This window comes from Parasteatoda tepidariorum, chromosome 2 (genome assembly GCF_982258835.1).
Source record: "Parasteatoda tepidariorum strain Cologne lab strain chromosome 2, Ptep-v5.0, whole genome shotgun sequence".
Lineage (NCBI taxonomy): Eukaryota > Metazoa > Arthropoda > Arachnida > Araneae > Theridiidae > Parasteatoda > Parasteatoda tepidariorum.
Window position 1 is genome coordinate 59,459,631 of NC_141756.1, and position 21,904 is coordinate 59,481,534.

General features: G+C 25.6%; 1 protein-coding gene and 1 long non-coding RNA gene across 2 annotated transcripts in view; one reads left to right on the forward strand and one right to left on the reverse strand.

Annotated features, from left to right (window-relative positions):
- LOC107447723 (katanin p80 WD40 repeat-containing subunit B1) overlaps positions 1–21,904 on the reverse strand; it is a 208,029-nt gene that overhangs the window by 119,091 nt on the left and 67,034 nt on the right. The gene's annotated exons all lie outside the window — the stretch shown is intronic.
- LOC147815794 (uncharacterized) lies at positions 941–21,483 on the forward strand. The gene is made up of 4 exons (XR_015430877.1): positions 941–1,132; positions 18,558–18,638; positions 20,025–20,124; positions 20,261–21,483. It is a non-coding gene; the product is annotated as an uncharacterized LOC147815794 (long non-coding RNA).

Consider the following 21,904-nt stretch of genomic DNA (forward strand, 5'->3'; position numbering starts at 1 on the left):
ACCAAACGCTTAACATAATTTATGTATAAACTATATTTTTTAGACATAAGAAACTTAATAAGTTATGGAATTTTAGTCCCATTTAATCACACGATTCAGCATGCAAAATACGTAATAAACGATACTTTACTTGCACACATAAGATATTTAGAAGTGCAAATAAACATGGAAAAAAAATTGCACTTTATATACTTCTTACGTACTAAATCCCTTATAACTTCTACATTTTAAGTCCTATTGATATGGTATCGGTTTTAAATTCAGCTTAAAAAACACATTGAAAACAGCATCTCACTTGTTTAGTTAACGATGTTTAAGTTATTCTCTTATTTAGCCTCTTCTTCTTCAGTAAATCAAAGGTAACGGCCAAAGCTCACCTCAGAGAGTTTTGCAAATTTTGGGTTTCGAAATAAGGCACAATTTTTAAAAGACTTTCCAACTTTCCCTTTGTTATTTTTCCTTATAACACAATAGCTGAACTGGTTCAATTTTACATACATATTTTTATACATTTTATGTTAGATTTTTATACGCATATACATACTTTATTAACATAACAGGGCATTGTAAAAACTAAAATAAAAGATAAAATCCATAAAAATATTGAAGGTTCTTACCTGGTACTTATTTCCACAGTACTATATTACTTTCAATCACTAAACACAACAGTCTGTTTCTCATTAATCTTAAGTTAACATAACCCTTACTTGTCATATAAACATTTTACAATGTTTACTCTGATAAAACAAACAGGAATTCTTGCAAATATGATGCACTGATCCCAAGAATGATGATCAAAGCTTGTTTGGAAAACAATTTTGTAATTTATTACCAACTGGAACAGAATTTCTGTTTAATTAGTGATAAATACTGAGCAAACAAGCAGTGATTATAATCGTCAAACATTGAAAGCAGCTTTGAGTTCAATCAAAATATCTTTAGTTCATGTTGAACGTTAAACTAAGCGCAACAACTAAACTACACGCATTTTCAAATGTTTACTTTCAAAAATTTGTAAACTTACCATGTAATGGATTTCAATTTACATTTTACACAAAAGATGAATTATTGCTGTAATTTCATTGGAAAACTTTTAATGGTTATATACTCGTAATTAGTATGCAAGAATCAGGTAAAACTTTCGTGATCTAACTCAATTAAAGTTAATTTAATTAAAAATGATTTCTTTATAATAATTTTATTCTTTATTTTAGAGTTATGTTTGAAATACTTTTTCCACAATGAAATTTACTAATTAAGTAGGGAATAAAATTACAGGTAAATACAACGTTCATTATAATATATAGCCAAATTATTTTCCATAATTTTTATTCTATACTGTAAAACTTCCGGAACAAATTACGGTAAAAAGTATCATGTTTACAGCACAAAAGATCTGATAAACTGTAATTTTGACAATAATAATAGCCGTAAAATCACTGAATCACTCTAATTAAATAAATAATACAGTAAACATTGCGGTATAATATTTTACGGTAAAAAAGGATTTTATGATAAAATGAGTTTTACGGATGATGCACCCAAAGTGAAGGTACATTGTACTGTAATTTGATACAGAACTTTTTACAGTGATAGAATTTTCAATTGTACAATATGACAAATTTAATGTTTGAAGGGGTAATTTTAAATGTGTTTCATAATTAGAGTTAAACATTAATTTAAACCACCACACATAGCCCCACTAGGGTAGATAGCCACAGTCTGGAGTATTAGTAGTTTAATTTGTAGAGAGATCGAAAGTTTGAGATTCTTGGCTTTAGTTTCACTTAAGGTGCAAATTAAGTTTTTATCGTTGATCATTGCATACTTTACAATTATGAAGTAAAAATACCGTACGATTTGAATTATTCTCGAAAATTATTAAATAAAATAATAACAAAACAATAAATGACAGTTAAATTTTATTTTTGGAACGAATTATTTTCGATTAAGAGCTTTATAATTATGAGAAAAAAAGTTTTTGAGCAGTTTAAAAATATTTATTGATATAACTAAATCCTGAAATAAAGAGATTAGCATTAAGGAGACTTGAATGCATGACTTGTATATTGCGATCATTGTTTAGGTTTCGGCCCCTTCCTTATTATGAATTCAAAAAGTTCAAATCTGTAGAAACAAAGGTATGTTTATTCATAAAAAATATGTTTATAATGTTTGATTTTGTTAATTATACAATAATTATTACTTATTAGTTAGAATAATACTTGAAGTTCATCTAAGCCTGTGGGGTTGGTGCTTAAAAGCTGAAAATATGACCATTAAAAAATAAGTCAGGAAGAGAAATTTTATTTATTTATTTATTTATTTTGGCTTCAAAACATCATTCACGACAGCTTACTTCATATCATAACATCTTACTTCTCATTTTATCGCGGAAAATGCCTGCAAAATAAGAGAATTGCGATTGTAGTATTTGTGACTGCAAATTTGTATGTTCTCGAAATTTTCAGTTCAAAAATAAATCCATGTTTCTCTTTTCTATTTTCAGACTGTTTAATACAAAAGAAACGATCAGAATACTTAATTATTTTTTCATCGAAGCAGAAAGAAAGTAGAAAAATACCTTCGGGCACCTGTGCCAATCAATAAAAAAATTTACACATAGATAGACGTTTGGAAGGAAGTAGTAATAAGTTAAGATTCTTTTTCTATCAGATTCTTGCTGCATGTTACTCGAAATTGAAATTTCCTTCCAATATATGACTACTGTTTTTACCGCCATCTGGTAGAAAATTCTTAACTCTTTTGCTATAAAATGATACTTCAATTTAAGAATTCTTTATTATTCAGGTGGTTTTTCTAAAGAGATCTGGTGCTAAATTGTGTTCAACTTACACAAGCTGTAATCATGAAATAGTTTTTACACCAAAATCGATTTATTTACTCCCTGCTGAAATGTCACTCCTCACATGGGATTACAAAAATCGGAAATTATCGATTAGTTGATATAAGCACGATTGAATAATGAATGCATGAGAGTGAAGGAACTATACAAACATAATAAAAAAAATTAATAAATTCATCTTTTCATTATCGTTTCCCTTACCTTCGACTTAACATTATTAGATTAAGAAATAAAAATGTTTTAGTAGTTAGAATTCCCCAAGAAAAAAATATCACACCGAAAAAAACATTCTGTTAAAACTACTTTACTATATGGTAATGAAATTTCTAGTAAAAAACCATAATCATTGTTAATAAAACTAAAATATACTGCATTTCACCTATTCTCTTGGTAATTTTTCTACTCATATGGTAACGGTTTATCGGAAATTCCGGTTTTCAAAATTTTATTACCAGACATTTAGCAAAAAATACAGAACTTAAAAGTAAATTTATCCAAATAAATGGCTTTTATTCCATGCTTTAATATGTAATATGATAAAATAATAAGGTAATATGATAAAATTACAAAGCTTTTAACACATTTCATTAAATTTTATCACATTTTATAAAACCACATTTGATTGTTGATTTTACCAAAATTATTACTAGTGCGCTTCAGTAAGAGTTATCGAGATGTTTAGCTATCCCATAAAGACAGAAACACAGTAAATTTTACCATATTTTGTTAGTTTTGAGCATAATTATTTTTCTCAGAGTAGCATCATTCTAGATCGAAAATGAGGCAATTGTTTATACCTTTTAAAAATAATGATAAATCGGTTACTTCACCACTACGTGCCAGTCGCTTTGATTTTGTTTGTGCTTATCTGACATGAGAATAAGAGGAATAATTATTATAAAATGCATAATAAATTTGCAGCAAAATTGGTTTTTTGCAATTCAGAGCTGTAAGCAAGTAAATATCATTTATATTAATTCATTAGTGTATAATAAAAAGTTAAAAGACCATCTAGTGAAAAATTTTGTTTGGAGTTTTGAGAAATTTACGACGAGGTTTCATGCAAACATTTTTATAGCATATTTAAAATATGCAATACAAATTCTTTTAAGTTTTTATCTAAATCCTGAAGCATTAAACTATTTCTATTAAAAAAAAGTTGTTAAAAGTTTTGGCCACGAGAATCTTTTTATTATATATATATATATATATATATATATATATATATATATATATATATATATATATATATATATATATATATATATATATATATATATATATATATATATATATATATATATATATATATATATATATATATATATATATATATATATATATATATATATATATATATATATATATATATATATATATATATATATATATATATATATATATATATATATATTACTAAAATTTTTTATTTTTATATATATGCATTACTAAAATTTTGATAATAATGTAAGTAATAAAAATTGTAAAAAGGGATATATTAAAGAATCAAAGCATTATTTTAGCTATACTAAATTTCCATATGAAATCCATTGAGAAATATATGTATTGGTTTAAAAAAATTGTTTTAAGAACGGAAATTGCTGTTGAGTTTCAAATATTTCTGAATATCTTAGTAAATACGATATATTTCTAAAAATTTTTGACGATACTGCTTTGATAGAAATTCAAAAAAGTATAGCTAAAAAATGTTTAAAAGATTTAATGAGACCACTTAAACATAACAAACGTTTGATTGTGTTTCATAAATATAAAATAAAATTGAAAAGTAATGATTTTGAACTTAGTTTTAGGTAATTCGATATAAGTTTATGAAAATAAAGTGGGATACGATGGTATTTTTAAATTTTTACTTTAGGTTTTGGAAATAATTATTTCAAAGAAGATTGTGTATGCGCTGTAAAATTATGAGGGAAATCTTGAGGTAAATATTAAAATTAAGTGTAGTCTTTATGGTATAATTCAAACTTCACAGCTGCTTTTGTTACGTAATTCTAAAGTGGAACTCAATTGTCTAAAGGGAAAGAAATCGAGTGCTTAGGACATGAAACCCTTTTCTATCCAGTGCAGCTGGAAAACCCTCGATGCAGTTAATTAGGATCAAGGTTCGGGCCAAACCATTGCAAAAATTAAATTGAATTAAATTGAATTGAATTGAATTGAATTGAATTGAATTGAATTGAATTGAATTGAATTGAATTGAATTAACAACAAAAAACACTCCTCTAGTGCACCCTGACGATGTCATTTTTGTTATAGAACATGGCAGATAAAGAAGTAGAAAAATGACTCAGGAAGATTTCTGTTACAGAACATGGCAGAAAAAGAACTAGAAAAATGATTTAGGAAGATTTCTATTATAGAACATGGCCGATAAAGAACTGGAAATATGATTCAGGAAGATTTCTGTTATTGAATATGGCAGATATAGGAGTGGAAAAATGGTTTAGGAAGATTTCTGTTATAGAACATGGCAGATAAAGAAGTAGAAAAATGATTCAGGAAGATTTCTGTTATAGAACATGGCAAATAAAGAACTAGACAAATGATTCAGGAGGATTTCTGTTATAGAACATGCAGATCAAGAACTAGAAAAATGATTCTGGAAGATGTGAAATTCCTAGAAGATCAATGGTCATGTCAAAAAATAATGTTAGGTGGTCTTGATAAGAACCTATTTTTTAAAGGTTTTGAGGAAGTTAGCTCATAATAAAATAGGAAAAAGAAATTGAGAGGGTTGGGAAGGAGAAACGTTGACAAAAAAGGCTTCAATGAAGATATGCATAGGTACTTGAGAACATTACGAAATTAGTAGACTTGATTTTAGGGATTTTTTTTTTTGTTGAGGCTGAAGTTGATACAGAATCTTATTCAATTTAAGATCCTGAATTTATATCACTATAAGAAGTAGTGGTCAACCAGACTCAAAACGGCTTCTCAACCAAAGTCCACCTCCATCAATTGCTTTAAAACTAATAACCAGAAATCCCTTCAAAAGTGAAATCATATCAAACATAGGAGAGAAGCTAAATCTATCAGCTCGTCAATGAGCTGCATTCATGCAATCAGTTCTTACAATAGATGCACCGAAAAAGCAATTGTTTCAATTAAAAGCATATTGGTATCAGGCAAAGAAGCTAGAAAATCATCGGCGTAAGCAATTAAAGTTATATTCACAACATGAAAGTCGATTTTCATTGCAAATAAATCTCCTATTTTCAAAAAGAGAAATTAAATTAAATTAAATTAAATTAAATTAAATTAAATTAAATTAAATTAAATTAAATTAAATTAAATTAAATTAAATTAAATTAAATTAAATTAAATTAAATTAAATTAAATTAAATTAAATTAAATTAAATTAAATTAAATTAAATTAAATTAAATTAAATTAAATTAAATTAAATTAAATTAAATTAAATTAAATTAAATTAAATAAGTTTAATTAAGCAAATTAAATCAATAATTAAGTTTATAAAAATTAAATAAATTGATGAAATAAAGTTCATAATAAAAAAATTTAATTACTCAAAATTATAATGTACACTACTACATAGTATATTTACCTTGTCTTCTGTGTGTAAAAAAACTGAAACATTCTTGTGGTGATTTTAGAGAGTATGAAAACGATTTGGCTTATAGACTAAATCAGTAAATCACATTGCGACTGGCGTCAAAACATCAACAAATGACCAAAAATTTTGCACACATTCATATTTTACATTCATCAATAGAAACAACGTAGGAAGGGAGCACTATAGAATTTTTAAAATTATTTATTTTTTCACATACTCTATCACATACTATTCTATTTTTTCACATACTATTCTTTTTTCACATGCATTGGTCTAGTAGAGACAAGTCCTGCTATATCTGAATTTAAATAGAGTGCATAAGACCTCCTTTAATGGTCCCTTAAAAAGTAAATCCTTTAAAAATAGTTTTTTCTTCTTTTTAAATTATTAAGATAAAATGTTATTTTCAAATTATTGAGACTTTTGTGATTAATATATTTTTAAGCTGTATTATCCTAAAATTACTTTTTTTAAATTTTACTGATTAATTCCACACAATCTTTAAACCTGGTTGTTGATAAGATGCTTCGTCTTTTTATTAAAAAAAATTCCAAATTAAATCAAACACTGAATGCTACTAAATTGCTACTAAATATTATTACTCATAAAAGACGTTAGTTTAGAGCAGTTAACTGCGTTTGCTATGTTATAACTTTAAAAATGATAATTATTTCATTACTTTTTACAGCAATCTATAATCACAAACATATCATCACAACTACATCATAAATTTCGAAGAACATATTTAAATGATTATAAATGAATAATATGTGAGACCCATACATGCTTTTATAATTCCTTTATATATGACTATAAGTCATTTTATATAGCTTAAGTACTTCCTTCAAAATCTTTATGCGGTTTTAAAATAAACAAAAGGCAATGAAATAGTTCGTTGAATAAATAACGTTTGAACAAAAAATATTTTGAAACAAATAGTTTCCCCAAATACAAAGTTCATGCAAATATGCTTGCCAAGAAATGGCACCACGAAACTTAGAACATTATCTCCCTAAATGTTCTAGGAATTTTAAAATAGAGCATTTCATTTCGAAGGAAAATGTCAGTGAAAAGAAATGCTAAAGCTGAAACGTTAGCGTTTAAGTTTTCCAGCCATTTTTAGAAGGTCATTAACCGTTTACTTCTTTTTTAATTAACAGTTTTTTAGCTTATGCAATAAACTCAGGCTTTTTAATTTTCAAGTTTTAGTTCAGATTAATTAAAAAGTCTACATTCTTTGCCAATCTTCCACTCTTAAAAAAAACTAATAAAATTAACGATAAAAATACGCTTAGATAAATCACGCTTTCTTACTTAAACTATGGTTCTCAGAAAAAATATTTCGTAATAAAATATACATTTTAGCCATTTTTTAATGTTTTATAAAGCCTACTTTAATAAACATATCCATTTGTCTTCCACATTTAGTTTAAATTCCGAATAAAAGTCTTATATTGGTCTTACAAAGTAGTTTAAAATCAAAAATAAAGAAACATAGGAAGTGGAATTTTCCTTCTAGGAACTGTAGGATTGATTCGCTGATAGTTTGTCTTAATTAAATTAGTCTATCCTGAAAAATCTTATTCGTCGTTTCACGTTAGGTTGATTTAATTTGAATTTCTTTTAACTTCCTAAATTTTAAAAAAATTAACACCATAAATTTCAATTAAGGCAATTTTAAAAATGCTCCTTCATTACCTAGAAATATTCTGTTCCTAATATGCATTTTGGACGAGAATTTTAACTAAGGATAAGACGCTAGAATTTTAACTTTTTGATACAAATTAGATCAATTCAAGAGTTCTTTCTATTTGTATACAAGTACTAATTATTTTTAATTCAAATGGATGAGAATTAATGCTTTTATATATTAGTAGAATAACAAGTATAAGTATATGCAAGTGTTACAAATTTATATACTGGAAATATTAAGCAGCATTTATATATATATATATATATATATATATATATATATATATATATATATATATATATATATATATATATATATATATATATATATATATATATATATATATATATATATATATATATATATATATATATATATATATATATATATATATATATATATATATATATATATATATATATATATATATATATATATATATATATATATATATATATATATATATATATATATATATACAGTGAGACCTGTTTTTGTGCGGTCCTTTTTTATGCGATTCTGTTTTTGTGCGATTGGTTTTATGCGATTTTATTTTTGTGCAATTTTTTTTGTGCGAATTATTTTTATGCGGTATATGGATCTTAACGGCGTTAGCACCAGTTTAATGTTTCCTATCAATGTGCATATGCATGTTGTGGACGAACTCTGATTACGTGGTCTCCTTGACAACGATGTATTTGAACTTCGCGATGCTCTGTTTATTTACTTTCATTAGTTCATTTATTATCGTCAACTCCATTTTCTCTTCTGTTTAAAATTTATTCTGCGCTAAACAAGTTGAAGTAAATCAGTAAAAAATCGTTTGCTGTGTTAAAATACTTAGTATTTTAAAATTAAACCGTTTAAATTCTCGTCTGCGTGTATCTCAAATACTATACGCTTCGTATTCAGAGTTTTATACACGATTCATTAGATTAAGGATTCATTTTATAGTGAGATTAAAGGTAAAAAAATTAATTACTTTTGTTTCGATTTATATGTAGTTTTTATGATTTTTATTTTATTTTATCTGATCACTGACTTTATGATTCGCGATCGCAACGAACTATAGGGGGCGTTGTTGTATGAGACGCATACCTGCGATTTCTATATGAACCGTCATTCAGCTACTCTGGAGACGTCGTTAATGTAGCACGTATCATTGCAACGTTCCATCTTTATTGTGGCTAATTAAATTAAACTAACTAATAACTAAAGAAAAACGCTAGATATTCTTTCTTGTACAACCGAAAACAAAATGGTATCTCTTTTTATTAGAGAAGGAATATCCAAAACACATCGGAAAAATATTTGTACATTAACAGAAAAAAATATGTAAATTCTTATAAGAGTTGAAACCTAATGCCCGAGAAATAGTATTACTAAATTTAATGATATAACATGAAAGGCCCATTTAAACTTTACATTCTATAGTTTTAAGAATCATATTACTTCAAAAATTAAAATGAACAAAAAATATACATAAGCCTCATAATTTCATAAAATTTAATTTTGTAAAACAAAGTTTTTTGACAACAATTTTTATCAAAAAATTTCAAGTTTCAATAAAAATCATTATTTCGAAACTAAGAAACGTAAAATAAGGAATGCTGACAAAACAAAAACAAAAAAACAATTCTTTTTTGTCGCCATTTTTAGTGCTACGAAAATTCGTTTTTGGGATTTGCCAAAAACAAAACAAGATGCAATTTTATTTTTCAGGAGGGAAATATTTTACCGAAAAAACGAAAATGTACCAATTCCCACAACATGAAACTTTATCTTGGTAAACGTACGTTTTGGAAATGTTATTTCATTTGGAATCTTATTTATCAGAGTTCATATGGCGATATGATTGTTTTGAATCTATGCTAAACTCTATATCGGCTCATTTTTCACCGAAATCCGACTGACTACCTTGATTTTAAATAAAAAATTTTATTTCACGATTTGTTGCAAAAATTTTAAGTGTAGATTGGCGGCACTTAAAAACCGCCAAATCTGTAGCGGCGGTGGCGTTAATACGTTAGTACCGAATTTTTATTCCATACTTTTCTGAATCATATTACTTCAAACATTAGAATATACAAGAAGTATACATAAATACATAATGTTATACCATTTAATTTTTCAAAAAAAGTATTTTGACAACAATTTTTATCAAAAAATCATAAACTAAAAAACGGAAAATAAAGAATTCTTAGGATAAAAAGCGATTTTAAGAATTCTTTACATTGAAATAAAAACTTTCATATTGTTTCTTTTTTTATTATTCTTATAGTTCTTAATCAAACGTAAAAAACCATTCTGTAGAGAACTATCATCAAATAAGAAAAAAAAATATTGACAAGCAAATTTTTTATTATAAAAATCATAACACTCACCTGTTTTATAAATCCGCAGAATTCCAAATGAAATGTTCTTCGTTTGAAAATTTTATTTTCAAATAATATATGCATAGATTATCCCTTCATTACTTTTAGATAACATACCACACATCAAAATTTTATAAATGTAAGATCTCGATATGAATTTGAATATGTAGCTTAAAAACAGAATAGCTGAATTCTAGTTGAAGTTATTCCTTCAAAACAAAAAAATAATTACCAAGAAAACGATACAAATTTATTTATAATCAGCACAAATGAATCTATTTCAAGTAGTTCGGATGATTCTTTATTGTTGTTTTACGAATAATATAGATACAGAAATATATACTATTCTATAAAGAAGAACAATATTCCATAACTATATATTATTCAGTTCTGTGCATATTCTGAATTCTTATTTATCCACTGGAATGACGAAAGCAATGCTGATTTCACTTTAATTTGTAATGAATTGAAGACAGAAAAAATTATTTTACGGTAATACACACAATCTGTAACAGCAAGTAATCATGAGATTGGAAGTTATGTTGTTGGTAATAGAAAGGTAAAAATTATTGAGAAATTGTTCTTCAAATGCTTGACGTGTTCTGCTTCAATGTTTGTCATGTTCTGGTTAGTTTTTTCAAGAAGTTCTACCTTTTCCTTAGGGAAATTTTGCTTCTTATTTGCTGCTAATGAAATAACGCCCGTCATTGCCAATGGCTTTGTGGGAATTAATGTCCGATATTTTCAGTCTCCCGCTAGATGGCGTACTCGAGCGTTGCGATCGCGAATACCAAAAAACAAATCAATTGAAATCCTATCTTCAAGCGATTTTCAACCAATTCATTCCAAGAAGATGCGCGTTTTGGATTACGGCGAGTAGCAGCAAACTATTTAATGAATAATTTGAAAACTTCTACATGTATATGTACAATGAAGAATTAAATATTTTTAAAATTTCTTTAGGTCTAATTTAATTATTTAATTCTATTGAAAGCATTCTCTTATCTATTTCATAAATCATTGATGTATTTTCTGAGTCCGACTTTTTTTATGCGGTCCCTATCAACCGCATAAAAAAAGTTTTTGGTGATATATCGTACAAACTTGTTTATTATTACATGTCAGAATTTATAAAATTTTCGATTTTTTTTTGTGCGATTTCTTTTATGCGGTCCCTATCCACCGCACAAAAAAAGGTTTTACTGTATATATATATATATATATATATATATATATATATATATATATATATATATATATATATATATATATATATATATATATATATATATATATATATATATATATATATATATATATATATATATATATATATATATATATATATAACAAAAACTTCCTTGTCTATTTTTCTTATTGTATCATTATTCTCATTGTTAAAATATAGTTACATTGATCTGATCAAAGCAGTGAAAAGGAACGAAACAGTGCTATCCGAAATAATGTTGAGTTGTGAAATCACAACTTCTTTTCATGAGTCGCGATGGCTCAAGGGTTAGAGCATTCGCCTTCAAATGAGGCGATCCCGGTTCGAATATCGGTGATGGCTATTTGACACGAATCCTCATCCGGCAAGCACTGACCACAGTGCTGACGAAATATCCTCAGAGGTAGATAGATCATGGTCCCTCTGCAGTCAGGCTAACCGTGGGAGGTTCTCTTGGTTTTCCTCTCCGAGTAACGCAAATGCGGGTTAGTTCCATCAAAAAGTCCTCCACGAAGGCAAATTTCTCCCAATACTTGATCCGGGAATTCCCTTGACCTCTGGGTTGGGTTCAAAATTACAAGCCTACGGAGTTGAACATTAGAAGGGTTCGGCTGTTCAACAATTGTTATATATATATATATATATATATGTATATATATATATATATATATATATATATATATATATATATATATATATATATATATATATATATATATATATATATATATATGTATATATATATGTATATATATATATATATATATATATATATATATATATATATGTATATATATATATATATATATATATATATATATATATATATATATATATATATATATATATATATATATATATATATATATATATATATATATATATATATATATATATAAGTTCAAAATGAAGAATAAAACAAAGAAAAATTATAGACAATGAAAAAAAGGGGGTGGGAAATAATAAGTAAAAAAAAAAAAAAAAAAAAAAACAAACAACATTTTATTAAAAAAAAAAAAAAAAAAAAAAAAAAAAAAAAAAAATTGAAATGTTAATTAAAAAACCGGAAAAAAAAAGATATAATCTTTTCTTCAGCCCACACGATTATATCCGCAAAACAGAGTGCTTTCTGATATTGTATCAATAAAGCCAAAGCAAAATATATTAATACAATAGTGTGAGGAGCACTCAAAAAAAAATTTTTTATAAAATAACTACATAAAAATAGATCATAAAAAGTAAATATAACATGTAAAAACAGATAATAAAATAAAATAAAAAGAAAAAAGAAAAGAAAAAACATTAAAAAGGGGGGACTATAAAGCGAGTAGCAAAATCATAACAACTTACATGGACAGTTATTTTTCAAGAATGATTTAAAAATGTTTTCACAGAAAGATTGCCAGATTACAAAATATGAAAACAAAAGCGCAAATTGAGTGTAACAAAAGGGTTCTAAAGTGTCGTTCTTACTGCACTGCTGAAGTGATTTGTTATTCTGAGTTTTGATTTGTTAGTTACCAAGGATGGGCCCGAAATGGATGTGCACAAGGTAATATTATACTGGATAATTTTAAAAATTGATCATAAATAGTTTTAGAAGATAGATGTTTATTTAAGAAAAAATATAAATTAGAAAAGAGAAACATAAATTGCCTGCTTTGCAAATAATTTTAGCCGCGGATTTGCACGATATGGATTAGCACATAGAAAAATTATTTAAATTATCAAAGAAAAAATTTTAATAGATAATTTTTAACACGGATTTGCCCGAAATGGATTTGCACATGGAAAAATTAACAAAGAAAAAATTTTAGCAGATAATTTTAACCACGGATTTGCACATGGAATTGTATAAATTAATAAAAAAATTTTTAGCAAACAATTTATCCACGGATTTGCACATGGAAAAACTGTATAGATTAACAAGGGAAATTATTTAGCAAAGGAATTTTTAGTAAATAATTCTAACCACGGATTTGCCCGAAATGGATTTGCACATGGAAAGATTAACAAAGAAAAAATTTTAGTACATAATTATAGCCACGGATTTGCCCGAAATGGATTTGCACATGAAAAAATTACATAAATTAACAAAGAAATTATTTAGTAAATAATTTTGGCAATGAATTTTGGCCTGAAATGGATTTGCACATGGGAAAATCATAAAAATTAACAAAAAAAATGTTTAGAAACTATATCCACCAAAATATACGATTAATTCAATGATTTTATATAAAATTTTATTACATTAGTTGGGTATCCATTGTTTTTTATCAGATTTTGAAAGAGTTTATCGATTTGTATTTTGGATAAATAAATATTACTACATATTCTTTTAATTCTGTTCATTTCATTAAAAGTGGTATTTAAATAGATGCTCCTAGAAACATTAGAATTCCAAGTAACTAGTTTATTAATATTAAAATTAAAATCATTTCTTTTATCGTATAAATCAACAAAGCAGATATTTTCAACTTTCATAATACCCAAATCCAAAAAATTGAAATTAATATTATCATCATGATTACGAAGTAAGATTAATTCCTCAGGGTATATATCACTCAATAAAACAGTAAAATCTTGGAAATTAAAGATAATTAAGTCATCAATATATCTAAAAACAAATTTAATACTCAGAGTAAAATTTTTTTCATAATAATGCAAAAATAAGTTAGCTAAGAGAGATGAATAATTAGATCCCTGTGGTATTCCATTAATTTGAAGAAAGATATCCCTTCCATTGTAAAGATAATTACTAAAAAGACAAAAATTAATCAGAATTTCCCAATAATCAAAATCGCAACAAAGGATATTTTTAAAATCATGGTAATAATTCAAAAGGACATCTTTTAGTTTAGAAAGGGGAATGCTATTGAAAAGATCCTGGAAATCAAAAGTCGCAAAAGAATTAATTTTATTATGTTTAATGAAATCTAAAATCGGTTGATTATTAGTGATTATCCAAGAGAAACCTTCTTTAGTAATATAGTTTATAATCTTATTTAAGTAGTTAGAGAAAATGGTGCCAGGTTTAGTTAAATAAGTATTAGACCCACATGTGATAGTTCTAAATTTTACTGGAATTTTATGAAATTTAGGACTGATAATTAAGTAAGGAAATTGTATATTGCTAATTTTAATTTTTAATCTCTTGTAAAAAGCTAAAATTTTTTTAATGGCAATATTATTATTGAAATTACTAAGTTCAAAATTTTTACTATTTCTTAATTCCGTATTTAAAAGTTCAGCATAGAATTTTTTACAGAATATAGCATAATTGTTATTAGCTTTGTCTATGGGAGTAATTACAAAATTTTTTTGAAGTTGCTTAATTGATTGAACAATATTAGAAAAATTTGTTGAATTGTTATTCTTATTTAAATTATCCTTATTATTGAAAATAAACTTTTTAAAGTAATAATAAACTTCCCATTTCCATTCTGTTAGCATACCTAAAGGTAAAGAGAATCTATTTGATATCTTTAAACAAAAACTATTGAGATCATTAAGAAAATATTTTAGAATCTTATTGATTGATATATGGTAAATGGGTCTAAATTTTGTGCCTTTTATCATTAAATTCCTAAGTTCCAAGTTTTCTATAAAATTTAAATTACCAGTGATAATATGTTTATGATGTTTATCAACAAAATCAAAATATTTATCCTCCTCACAGTGACAATCATAATCGGATATATTAATACTCCCTAAATTTTTGCTTATATCATTATAGTTAAAAATGGTTCTACCAAGTGATTTGTTATATTTAAAACTTTTAATAATGTTAAAGTCTTTTAATGGAAATAAAGCTTTAAAATTTTCAAAAATGTTGTGAAATTTGATCTTATCGAAAATAGGATTTTGAAAGTTAATAACGAAATATAAATTATCTAAACTTTTCTTATTATTAGGCAAAATTTTGCTCATTTTGGCTTTTATAAGATCGAAACAAAGAATTTTGAAATGTAAATTAATGAAAGAAAAGTTAATAATAAGATCGTAGAACTTATATGTTTCATAATTCTTAAGGGAGAAGACAAAATCTTTAATTGGTTTAATACTATATTGTTTATTAAAGTCTTTTTCCATATTAGAAAGAAATTTTATATTTAATTTGTCACTATTAAGAGAGTTTCTATTACTTCTTGAACCCCGTTTACCTCGATTTGTACGCTTATCTTTAATATGAAAAAGTGAATAAGTTGATGAGTTATTGTAGTTAATCTGTGTATGTTGGAAGGTTACTTATTGTTTTTATTGTTATGATACTTATTGTTTTTCTTAACTTTCTTTGTGTTTTCTTGTATTTATTTATTTATTATATATATATATATATATATATATATATATATATATATATATATATATATATATATATATATATATATATATATATATATACACAAATTAACATGAAAAACATGAATAAAATAAAAATAAAAAACTAAATGGTAGAGAAACAAGAATGGTATAAGCAAATAGTCGTTGTCAAGACACATCTAATTGCCATAAATAATGCGATATTTCTGAATAAAGAATAATTATCCTAAGATAAAAATTATTCTTTATATGTGTCGATATCGCAAAAAACCTTATTTTGAAAAAAATCATGAAATAAAAGCAAAATGTAAAAGGAAATCAAACTTACCGGCGTGAATTAAAACGCGGTTTAGGTTTAAAAGTACAATAATAAAACAGTTAACAAAAATCGCGAAGATGTAAAATATTGCTTATAGCTTGAATCGAATATAATAAAATTAAAAAAAACATTTGATCGAAGAAGAAGAAAAAAAAATGTTTAGGTAAAATATTAGTGCTGCCATCTATGAGAAACAATTAGAAAAAGGTAATAAAATTGAAATAATAATAAAAATGTTTAACGGATTGAATAAATTAGCAGTCTTAAAAAAAAAAAAATAAATAAATAAAATAAAAAAAATAAATAAAAAAATAAAAATAAAAAAAATAAAAAATAAAAAAATAAAAAATCATTAATAGGGAAATTAATTTAAAAGTCAGTCTGTCAGGATAGAAAGCCGTTTATAGACTTATCCTTCATTCATAAAATCTAACATAATTTTACAGAATACACATATCCATCTTTCATAGGGTGACTTATTTAAAAATCAGAGCCTGCATACAGGAATAGAAAATCGTTTATAGGTTTTATTCTTCATTCATACAACCTTACATAATTTTAAAGTATATATATATATATATATATATATATATATATATATATATATATATATATATATATATATATATATATATATATATATATATATATATATATATATATATATATATATATATAAAGCAAAAACTTCCTTGCCAATTTTTCTTATTGTATCATTATTCTCATTGTTAAAATATAGTTACATGGATCTGATCAAAGCAGTGAAAAGAAACGAAACAATAATTTCCTAGTAGACCTATAATCGACAAGGTATCTTTATTCGGTGGAATTGAAACCTTATAGGTATGTAATTTTTTATTTTATTTTAAAATTAAAACTCTTTAAAGCAACTATTGTACACAAAAGTAGAATTCTTATTAAGAATGCTTTTTGATTCCAATTAATTTTAATTCCGCTTAAATAAACTAATTTGCTCTAATAATAATTTAGTAGCAGTTTTAAGTGACTATTATAAGTATTTACTTCATATGTTTGATAAATTAAGCAATTAATGTAATTGAGTATTTAATTAATGATACATTCAAAGTGCTGATAATTGATATCATAATTTGGTCTGGAAGTTTTTACAGTGTATGTCAATATAAATTTTGGAAACTTAATAAAGTTTGTCAATTTAAAGTAGTCTCTTAGAGTAAAAGTTTTATTATATTTATTTAAATTTAATAGCAATTTATTTTAATAAATAATTAACAATAATTAACAAATTTATGTTATATATTTATTTAAATAAAACAGTTATTAAAGACTGAGAGTATAAATGAAATTAAGAAAGAAGGTTTTGAACTATTACTGCTAATGCTATAGTAATATTTGTGCTAATAAAATTGCGTATAACTTTATAACAATAATATACATTCTTGAAAGTCACGTTTGGAAGCTTTTAAAATAATGAAAATTTTCTAACTTGAAATAACTGCATTAGGTAACAATTTTAACTATTTACTTATGCACATTATTTAAATCCAGTATTTAACATTTAAGCTACAACTGAATGTTTTGTATTGTTATTGCTGTTGTTCTTGCATTATTTATTGTAATTAAACAGCCCGTAGTTTTACGACTAATATATATTTTAAGGGACGTTTGGAAACTTTCAAACTAATTCAAAATCGTCTAAAAATTAAAATAAGACTGTTTCATTGTAAGAATATCCTTTTTTTTGAGAAAAAAAATAATGTTGTGAAAGAAGCTCATAAAATAAAGTGTTTTGACGCGTTTGAAATTGCGAGGCGAAATTGCTCTCCTGCAACAAAGTATCCATAAAACTTCCCTCAAAGTGTGCTAATAAATAGAAAAAGAAGATTTATCGAGATGGAGTTCAGATCTTTTATCTGAATTTGATTATATATCGAGTTTTATGGTAATGAATAAAATTTCAAAGCATTTTGTTGTTTTGGATGTAAATGTTGGTAATAAGAATTTCTGTTCCTTTACCAAGATATCATTTTGTTTATAGCAAATATTAAAAAAATATAGTTTGCCAAATTTTAAGAAAATATAACATTATTTTGTATAACAACAAGGAATAAAGAATATGGTTTTTATTTTTATTTTTGATCAGTTCAATTTATTTCTAATTTAAATTTTATCTACATACAGGATAGTGTCATGTGAAGTTATAATTACTTGCTTCTTTGTTTGGTTGAGAAAGAGTTCTAAGGAGACATTTTCAAAATATGCGTAAGTTAAAAATGTGATTATGCTACAGTTTTCTTTTCTTTATACGAAATATACTGTCTTAATGGAACCTATTTTAACCATATTTGCTGTCGAGCACAAATAAAATGCGTCATTCCTTAGGTATTTATAAACCCGATGATTAAATTGCCATATTCATTTTAAATAACTTTCACGTAGCATATATCATAACAAAATGTGACGTATTAGGCAAAAAGTATCCAGTAATTGCGAAATTAAGCAAACTTTGATGATTACATTTTTTTTTGTTATCAAAATAACCATATAATACTGACTTCAAAAACAAACGGAAATTGGTCTTGCTTTAAAATATTAACAAAAATATTAATCAAATTATTTAGATTGAAATTTTTCCACATCGAGATAATAAAGGTAACAATAATATTGAGTCGTGTAAAAAGTAATTGTGTTTTTTCTACGATAGATGGCAGTGGTGCAGTTTCTGATATACTTGAGGCATTTACAATAATAGTTTTTACGTCATTGATAGCTGACAGAATAAGCTTCGTAGCAAAGAACAGATTAAGATATATTGAGTTTCGGAGATTTGACAGTAGGTTGATCGAAGTATACATTTTCGCCATATTTTGCTAATTTACTTCCGTAAAGGGAAAACACGGGTCAAGTTTGTAAGAAAAAAAATGCGTAAAGTTTAGGCTGAGAATGCTCTACAAGAACGTCAGTGCCAAAACTGGTTTAAGAAATTCCGAGCTGGTGATTTTGATTTGAAAGATGCTCCTCGATGAGTAAAGCCTAACCGGATTGATGATGGCGAAATAAAGACATTGATCTAGTCAAACCCTTGTTAAGCGCTACGAGAGGTTGTAGAGTCTACATTAAAATATAATCATATAATGATATACAATAGTCTTGTAATAGCATATTTTGATTAATTGTAATCTTAACTACATGCAATAAAGAATACTTGTAATCCTGATTACAAGAAATGTATATTTTGATTACTTATAATCACGATTACAAATTGGTTACAGTAATTGTTTATGCAATCACGATTACAAGTAATTGATTACAATAGTTGATTAGTAATCACAATTACCAGTAATTGATTACAGTAATTGGATATGTAATCACGATTACAATTGTAATCAAAATTATGAATGTTTAAAATCAGGGTAACAAGTAACTGATTATTGCAATAGAGTATGGTAAGCACGATTACAGTTGTAATCAAAATTTGTAATCATGATTACAAGTAAATGATTACTGTAATTGAAAAGTGTAATCGACTACATTTTTGCCTCACTCTGATGTAATCAAAACTTATGACTACTTGTAATAACAAATACCAGTAATCGTGATTACAAGTAATTCATTACATGACAGTAATTATCTGTAATCCAATTACAGTTGTAATCGATTACGGTATTCGACGTCCAACTCTGGTAGAGACATTGAAGATAAGTCAACAAAAAGTTCCCTTCCCTATAAAGAAATGTAAGCAAGACATGTAAGCAAACTCGATGTTTGTTCTTTTTTTACTATGCAATCGAAGAATTTCATCAGACGGCACAAATAAACATTTGCTATATGCTTATTAAACGTGAAGAATACGTTCTAACCAAAGAACGGAACGATCTTTTCAGGTGTGTACCAGAGACAATTGGACAGTTTGTACGAAGCCGTCACCTGGAAACGTCCTATGCTCGTCAATGGTAAAGAAGTAGTATTCTGTCACGTCAACGTGAGACCACTAACATTTTTGTTGAACCTATAAAAGTTATTGGAGCTTGATGAGGTGTGTTGACTCCCAACCATATTCACCTGACCTTGCACCGTCTGATCTCCACTTGTTTCACTCTCATCAAAACTCCTTGCGTGGTATAAAGTTAAATTCAAATGAAGCTGTAAATCAGCAACTTGTTCAGTTTTTAGCAAATAAAGGTAGGTTGCACTAAAAGTGAGGAATTATGAAGCTAACAATATAATGACAAAAGGTCATCGAAGTCACAAAAGGGAACATATATCGTTGATTAATCTTTAACTTTTACATAAAGATATGACTTTGAAAAGTTTAGAAAAAATGCAGAGATTTTATACTCAACTCAATACAATCATATCAATAATTAATTTGGCAATAGATAATATGATATATATTTTAGAATTGAGGAGTTGACTTTTTAATTAGAGAAGACAAATTAAGCATTTCTAATTTGTTGAAAGACCTTTATATGAACATTTATAAGGAATAGCGCTTTTTCGTAATTATTTCTTTAATTTAAAGGGATTAATGAAAAAATAGGATTAATTAAAATAAGAAAAATAAAAAGTAATTCTAGCATATAAATATTACGCCTATAAAATTTCAAGGAGAAAAACGTGATTTGTCTTCATAAGCACTTGGGATAAAAAACACACAACTATTTTATATAATTAAAGCTTAAAAAATAATCAAAAGATTAAGAATTTTGTAGGTTGAATTTAAATAATAAAGGAAAACAATAAATTCGCTATCTATTTAGTAGTTAAGATAAAACTATGGAAGCTAGATAAGTAATTAAGTATTATGAAACTAGTTAAATAAGCTAGATAACTAAACTGCAAAAACATCATTTTTTTAATAGTTTTTATCAGTTTTTGTTTGAGGTAAACTAAATACATTTTTATGCACAGAACTGTAATTATCGTGCAAAAAATTAAGTAAAATTTGCAAAATGACAATTGTTTGAAAATTAGTACGAATATATTACTAAAAATGTGCTTGCGCTTTGAACTAAATGTTTTGTAATGAAAACATGAAATTAATTCTAATGCGCATAAAAATATGTTTTATTAGTAAATAGACAAACGAAAAAAGGAAAACATAAAACTATACTGCATTCACTGTAAAAAAAAATTTTTTTTAACTCAACATTAAAAATAATTGCAAATATACACTGGAATTTCTGTGTATCTAATAGAACCAAATGGACCTATTGAGATGTAAAGCGTATGAAAAGGAAGATTTTTTTAAAAAAAACGTAAAATTAAGAAAGTTAAAAAGGTGTGCTTAATTGAAGATGTGTATTTCATGAAATATATGTATATGTTTTTGCATTTCGTTATTTTCTATGGATGTTAATGTGATACATAATAACAAATTATTTTAAAATCTTTATGCTTATCATAAAGTAAAGTAGAGTAAATTTGTTTTACTTTGGCCATCTTTTAAAAGTTTTTCTTTAAGAATTACAACAAACATAATAAAAACACTTTACGGAGATCTGTAGATTTCGTTTGATATTTTTGTC